Below are 8,280 nucleotides of genomic sequence, written 5' to 3'. Positions count from 1 at the left end.
CCTCCCCCTCTCTCCCTATTTATTTCAGAACCCCCTTCCCCTCCCCCATTTCTGAAGAAGGGTCTAGGCCCAAAACGTCAGCCTTCCTGCTCCTCTGATGCTGCTTGGCCTGCTGTGTTCATCCAGCTCTACACCTTGTATATCTCAGATTCTCCAGCATATGCAGTTCCTACTATCTCTTGGTCAGAATTTGTCAGTTTTACTGTAGAATCTGAGTAGTTTGATCCTGAAGGCAGGAATTTATCAAACGTGACATTGACCTACCACTGACTCAAATTGTGTGTTTTATGAAAATAACAAACTCTGCAGCCAAGCAAACCTCCTGGGTGGAATGATTCGCCCTACAGGTTTGTGTGTGTGTGTGTGGGGTTGGGAGGGGTGGGGGCTGGGGGAGAGTGTTTGTTTCTGTGTGCATGCATCTGTAGTTCTTGTGTGTGTGTGTGTGTGTGTGTATTGGAGAGAGTATGTGTTGGAGAGAATGTTTGGGTATGAGAGAGTGTGCATATATAAGTGTGTGTGTGTGTGCGCGTGCGTGTGTCGGCCTGGGGAGATGTTACATGAGAGTATATGTGTGTGTATGCCTGTGTGAGTGACTGACAGAATGTGAGTCCATGACTGAGTATTTTTGCATTCAAGTGTAAGGGTTTGTATGCGATTCAATGAGTGTGTGTCTGTATGTAAGTGCCTGTGTGTATTTGAATTTGTATGAGACATCAGGTGTGTATGCAAAATATGTCACAGAGTGACTATCTGAAGGAGGAACTCCAAAGGGGTATTAATATCTTCAGTAACAGGGAAAATCTCACCTCGAGAGATTCATAGCAAGACTTCCTCACGTTTCTAATAGAACTTGCTGGAAATAACTGGCAATACATCATTTGCCCTCCTCATTGGCTGTACCATCATGTTAAATTTCTGATACCATAAATCCATCAGGACAATAATGTTTATTAATGTCTCACCCCTTTAAACAGAAATATTCTATTTCTATTCTTCCCATAAACGTGAATCACATTTGACCACTATATTTCCACTGATTTTTCCAATATAATTCACACGATACAGATAGCAAAGTGGATGAAGTGATGAGATGTAGCGAAACCTGTTATGTTCTAATATCAAATCAGAAAACTGCCCTCCCACAGGGATAATCCCTATTGGGTCTGGAAGTATTGACTGGGTAGGAAACAGGTATTTTAATCTGCCACTGAGTTAGTTTGTGAATCTCTGCTGCATATGGATATTTCTCCATGTTGTATTCCATCTGCCAATCACTTGCCCATTTAGTGGACCTGTCCATATCTCTTTGTTTGTCCCCACCACTTTCTCTTCCATCGAACATGGTCTTGTCAGTGAACCAACAGACATTACACCTGGTCCCTCCTGGTCTAAAAAAATGATACCGTTTATAAATGACTGTGGCTTCAGCAGTGACACTACCAGTACACTCACTAGTACCAGTTCACCAAGCTGGAAATGATCCTGTTTACTGCTCACCAGCCAATTGTATACCCTCCAGGACACCACATATACCTTTATACTAATTGCACAGTCTACCTTAACATTACAATGTTATAACATACAGTCAGGAACTATCAGAAATGGGGATGGTGCAAGACAAAGAGAGAGCGGGACAGGGTGAGACAGAAAACCACAGACAGGGAGTGAGAAGGTGAACTGTGATTGCTCACTGAGTTGAATAGGTTCCTGAATTACATCATAATATCCAGATTCAAGTACAATGCAATTTTCCAAATTTTTCAGGTTGTAAATTTAAGAATAACTGGCAAATCCTGAGACCATAACTGACTCTTAAAAATTCAAAAACAATTTGAAACCCTAGGTCTCTCTGACCATGTGCCCATTTTAGCATTGGTACCATTCAGTTTATACCGCCTCTCATCAGATTCCCATCCAAAATGAATCACTGCACCTTTCTCCATGTTTCTGTGAGTTGCTGTGTGTCTGTCCATTTCATCAGACTGCCAAGATCCCCATGAATGTGCTCACATCCCATCAATCTGGGTGTCCTTGTAAACTAGTCTGAAAGGAAATTGGCAGTTACAGGAAGCAATTCACAAGGCAAATACTACATTGGCCTTAATTGCAAAAGGATTTTATTTCAGAAGTAGGGATTCTTACTGCAGTGATACAAGAGCCTTGATGAGACCAGACATGGAGGATTATGTGCAGTTTGGGTCTCCCTACCTAACAGAGGATATCCTTGATATAGAGGGAGTGCAGCGGAGGTTGACTAGGCTGAAACATGGGGTGGCATGACTGTCCCATGAGGACAGATTGGTTTACCTGGGCCCATATTCAGAAGAATAGGAGGAGATGGTATCGTATTGAAAATTATCCAACTCTAACAAGGCTGCTGACTAGATGCAAGGAAGATGTTTCTCCTGGTAGGGAGTGTGGAACCAAAGGTCGCAGCCTCAGGATAGAGGCTAAGCCATTTTAAACAGAGAATTTACTTCACTCGGAGTCGTCAATTTGTGGATTAGTCTACCACAGACAGGCTTGGAAGCCAAGCTACTCAATATACTCAGGAAGGAAATTGACAATGTATTAAGATTTGAAAGGCATCACAGGGTATAGAAAGAAAATGGTAGTTTGGCGTTGAGATAGAGGATCAGCCATGAACATACTGATTGAGAAATAAGGCTGGAAGGGCAGAATGGCCTATTCCTGCTCCTGGTTTCTATGTTTCTCTCAGTTTGATGTGCTCGTGAAGATCTTATCCTGAAAGGTATCAGGGCTTGCCCTGCAGAAACACATCAATAGCTGTTTTCATTCAGACAATCCTCTTGAAAATGTGATTTTTCTTTGCGGAAGCTGTTTGTAGACAGTCTGTGGATGAAAGTGGTCCACAAGATTCCTGAAGTTTTCTCAGTAAAACAGTCACAGCAAGAATTCTTTATTCTCGATAACCAATCATTTGCAATAACGGCTGACACTTCTTGGACCTTCCAGATTGTAAGGAGCCCCTGGACATTAACGGTCTGTGTAATTAATGAACAATCATAATGTAGAGAGGAAACACAGTGAACACACTGGAATGGACATACATAAAGCATTTAAAAAAAAATAACCACAGGTATCCCAAAGTTTTTTTTTTACATGTGATCAAGCGGCTTTGAAGTTTCTTTGAAGAAAGCACATGTAACTTGCCTTAATGACTACCACCAATGGCTCAGACCTCCATGATCACGAAATGCTTCGGGTGGTTGGCCATGGCCCACGCCAACTCTAGCCTCCCACCATGCTTCGAGCCCCTGCAATTTGCATACTGATGAAACATGTTGACAGCGGACACCATTTCTCTAGACCTACACTCAGCCCTGGAACATCTGGATGAGAAGGACACTTACATCAGGCTCATACTCATCGATTACAGCTCTGCCCTCAACTCCATAATCCCTAATTGCAAAACTCTGAGATTTAGGACTTGGCTCCACCCTCTTCAACTGGATCCTCAGCTTCCCGACCCACAGACCACAATTGGTGAAGATAGACAACTGCACCTCCACCATGATAACCCTCAACACTGGATCCCCCCAAGGATGTGTTCTCAGTCCCCTACTGTACTCCCTGCACACTCACGAATATCTAGTCAAATTCCATAAGAATATTTGCTGACGACAGCACCGTGGTAAGACAGATATCAAACAACAATGTGTCAAAATACAGAAAATAGACAGAGGGCTTGTTTTTGTGTTGCAATGATAACAACCTCTCTCTCAATGTCGGCAAAACAAATGAACTGATCATTGACTTCAGGAAGAAAGGGGGAGGATATACCAGTATCTACATCAACAGAGCTGAGGTGGAGAGGGTCGAAAGCATCATGTACCTGGGTGTGATAATAACTGACAATCTGTCCTGGACTTCCCATGTAGAAGTGATTATCAAGAAGGCCCAACTACACCTCTTCTTCATCAAGCAGCTTAGGAAATTTGGCATGTTCACAAGGATCCACACCAACCTTTACAGATGTAAAACCATAGAAACCATGCTATCCGGGATCATAATGGCCTGTAGGGTAACTGCTGTGTCCAGGACTGTAAGAAACTACAGATCTTTGTGTGCACAACCCAGACCATCACGGAAACCAACCTCCCTTTAATGGACTCCAATTACACCTCTCATTGCCATGAAAGGCTGCTAAAAGCAAATATGGAATCGAGATAAATGTTTATTTTCAGACTGTGAAACTGTACCTGGTGGAGCACCTCTGTGTTATGAAGTCAATGATTTACAATGTCCTTCATTGATTTGGATGAGGGGACTGAATGGATTGGAACTCAAATAGCTCATACACTAGGATAGTCATTCACTAATTTGTCAATTGGAGTAGAGAGTCTGTAAGGAGATATAAACAGGGGTGGTTATTGAACAAACCTTCCACAGAAACGACATAGAGTAGGTTATAGGACGTTTGTCTTTTGGCAGAAGGATAAAACAATAAACTATTTAAATACGGGAGTGATTGCAGAAGTCAGTGATACAGAGAGATTTGCATGTCCTGAAACATGAATCAGAGAAAGTTAGCCTGCAGATACAGCAACTGATTAGGAAGATAAATGGAATTAAACTGTTTCTTGCAAGCAGTACAGAGTATAATTGTTTGCATGTTTTGTTTCATTTGGAGAGGACATTGCTGAGGCGAAATCTGATGAACTGAACTGCTAAACTGAAAAAGAAAAGAGACACAATCGCTTTAGAAGCTTTTCAAACATGTTTTGCGGTGCTCGTTGCCGGGATTAAAGCATTCAAATATGAAGGATTAACAGTTTAGGCCTGAGAATTAGAGATGTTCTAATTGAACCATAAAAGATATTGAGGAGAGTGTACCAAAAGCAAACCTAATTGATGTTTACTGTTGTAAGAGAGACTAAAGCGTGAACATCAATTCTAAGAATAAGATCTATTCATTAGAAAACAGATATTGTAAAGATTAAAATAGAAAATACGTGGATACATATAAACATATCTTCAAATTGTCAACTGAAAAGCACAACAATGGCAGTGATGCACCTAAATAGAGCAGGGAACTGGGATGGAGTCATACAGTTTGGAGAATGTTCTAGAAGACCTCATATGGTCTAGTTTGTTGTTCAGATAACAGTATTGTACAATTCAGCTCAGGGAGAAAATGTAGCCTGCTTCCTCTCTTTGTTTCTCCTCACAACAAAGTATGACAGCTGAAAGCATATGTCACCTTTGCCACGCATGGATTCCTGAGAAGAATTCCTTGGAATCTCCCCCTTTCCTGAAGCAAAGGGAATTCAGCCACATCCAACTGTTCATCTCATAGATTTAATAATGATTTGCACAAATTTCTTTCAAGTTGAATTCTGCAGAGTTTCTATTTCTCTATTTGTCTTCAGACGTGTATCTCACTGTGTGTGTGTGTGTGTGTGTGTGTGTGTGTGTGTATGTGCGTGCGCATGCGAAAAGTGAATATCGAATAGCATATTTGCAAATTCCAAACTGCTTGTCATCCATCTTTCCATCCTAGCTTGAGTAACTTTGTAACTTTTTCTTTGCAGATTAAAGGAAGCTGCATGGCTTGTTCCTAAGACCGACCTTGACTCAGTTTGAGATGTTGAGATGTGGATGTTCACTGAGGAATACACAGTGTTCAGAACAATTTGTTACCCATCAGTGAGTGGAACAGTTTGTGTGCGTGTGCAGGAAGACCTGAACAACATTGTGCTGTTAAAGTGACGGTAATATTCATGCAACAGCAAGGCTAGACACTCCATATCCACAGTAAAAAGAAGAATTCATTTAGCATCTCAAACTGGTTTCACAGGAATATGAGAAACCCATTCCACCCATCCAAACTACTTGACAAGATGAGGGATTGTACATTCAGTCCTGCCAGCCTCTTACACGGGAAGAGAATGTGTTTTGTCAGCACGTCAAACTATTAAAACAGAACAGGGGGATCCCTATCAGGTCCTTAAGCCTGTTTCATGGGACCTAGGGGAAGCCATTCAGCAATTCCAGCTGCTACATAGGAACAGGAGATGGCCATTAAGCCTCCTGAAGTCAATTATGAAGGAACAAGTAATTAATTCTCCAATATGGCAAATAAATGGAGCAGAGACTGCACAGATAGATTGCTTCACTTTGTTCCTCGTAGCTTTGTTGTTTATGGTATACCCGTGTCACTTTATATATTTTCTAATCATCGTGTTCAGAGATGTTATGACATAGCTCTCAAATGGGAGAAGGAGGTTGGGAAGGCAAGTCCAAGCCTCCTTGGTCCAGAGATAGGGACATTACCTCAGTGCCACATTAACCTTAACACACATTACCATGAAATAATTTGCTGGTAGTGGGTTGGGAAAGTGAATGGCAGGTGCCAAGTCCCAAAGGGGCATTCTTCATTCACGAGAAGACAGACTAATGTTCTTTATGAAGGTCAGAATCTGGTGCAACTGGCTAACTGTTTCAGAGTGAAGGTATTCCGCCTGCTATGGAGATTGTGAACAATATGCTGTTCAGTACAGTTGTCAGACAGCAACTGCATATTAGTGTGGGGAGAGTTCATTCAGAGCTTACACCCATCTCTCAATTAACATGTGGACTCTGCAGAGGGACAGAGACTATTGGGGATCACCTATCCTGGGAAATAATAGCATTGAACTTATCAGCAGTGTTTGTTTTGGGCATATTGAGTGAACGTTTATAACCCTTAATTTTCATTGCAATGACGTGTTATTATTTCACAGTGCCACAGATTAAACACACACTTACTTCACTCTCCTCATGATAGGGATTCATCTAGTGAAACTCATTCAAGTAGATAATTGGTACGAAAGAGCCCCCTCATGTCTCTTTACTGAGCTTTCACTCTGCAACTTGTGTTTCAATTGGTCATCAGAAATTTTTCAATGTATTTCCTTACAAAGGAGAAATTTTTATTCAATAACCCAAATGCTGTTTCTGTAAGAGTCTACAATTTTTACTCCTGTACTTGAAATACTTTGCAATGAAGGACAACGCACCATTTACTGTCCAAATTATTTGCTGCCTCTTATGAATTATTCATAACAAGGGACATACATGTCCTTTTGGACAGCAGTACTTGCCAACATTCCACCATTCAATAAATATAAATGAGAAGGATTGTACTTATTGTCCACATCCAAATCATCTGTGTGCCATGCAAATACCTGTGGAATAAATACTGATGCATGTGGTACCCCATGCATAATAGCCTTCAGTTCAGAGAAGTATGCTGCTCTCTATTCCCTCAATTTTTCAATTCTCAAAATATGTAGTAAATTCTGCCTTGACAACCGCCACACTGCACCCCTCCCTCCTGCTTATCCATGGGCTCCAATATTCTTCACTGACCTGTGCGCAGTCACATCAAAAGTCTTTTGAAAATTCAAATATACTGCTTACTCTGTTTGTCATTTGTTGATTATCACAATTAACATCCTCCACAATCTCCATCAGGTTTATGAAAGATGATTTCCATTTCCTGAATCTAGTCTGACTCCAAAAATCATACCATTCCTCACCAGTGTGTAGTTATCACATTCCTCATAAAGATTCTAATATTTTCCTCATAAGTCAAGCTATCCACTTTTTCAATTCGTCGTTTGTCTATCTCTCCTTACATTAGTATTAACACCATTCCTAAGTAACTCACTTTCTGCTTCCTTATCTGCACTTTTTCAGGTTCACTTTCAACCCAAGTTCCTTTAACAGTTGCAACAGCTCATTCATGAGCTGGTAATATTTCGTTCTCTGGAGTAAATGGCTCCACTTGGCTTTTTAACTGGCAAAATTAGGGAGATACAAGTGGTGGCGACTCGTTGCAGTACTCCCTTAGTTACCAGACTCTGGATTATTTTCTCTATGTTTCCTTCTGTTTGGTAAACATGTACTATTTCTTTGGCTTCGAGTCTGGTCCTTGAATGCAAACATCCCCCTGAATCCTCCCACAATCAGGTTTAATTTTGACAAAAACATTTTGGTTATCTATTAATGTGGTCTAGACCATTGGATCCCAACTCATATTTGTAGTGCTTATCTACATTTCTCCTGCTGTGCAAACTCCTTCCCTGCATTTGGTGACAGATATTTTAGCAGTGGTATTTGCAACATCATACCTTTTACAGGGTCAAAACAAAGACTGGCTCTTACCATGTAATCATGTGCCGAGATAAGTTCCTGCTGTTGGGGTAGTTGTAGCAGGACCATCCGGTGCCGTAAGAGTACAGCTCCAAACTGTACTCTTTAAGGGCTAATTAT

The 8,280-nt window shown here is 41.1% G+C and overlaps 1 long non-coding RNA gene across 1 annotated transcript in view; it reads left to right on the top strand.

Moving 5' to 3' along the window:
• The window catches only part of LOC125487607, a 56,828-nt gene extending 50,647 nt beyond the window's left edge, over nt 1-6,181 (top strand). Inside the window, exon 4 of the long non-coding RNA XR_007265976.1 lies at nt 5,556-6,181. This is a non-coding gene — a long non-coding RNA (uncharacterized LOC125487607). The remainder of the gene's footprint in view (nt 1-5,555) is intronic.
• The last annotated feature ends 2,099 nt before the right edge of the window (nt 6,182-8,280 follow it).

The sequence above is a fragment of the Rhincodon typus genome, chromosome 42 (genome assembly GCF_021869965.1).
Source record: "Rhincodon typus isolate 14 chromosome 42, sRhiTyp1.1, whole genome shotgun sequence".
NCBI classification, from domain to species: Eukaryota; Metazoa; Chordata; class Chondrichthyes; order Orectolobiformes; family Rhincodontidae; genus Rhincodon; species Rhincodon typus.
Note: the sequence above shows the minus strand (reverse complement) of the source record. Positions and strands in the feature narration are given on the sequence as shown.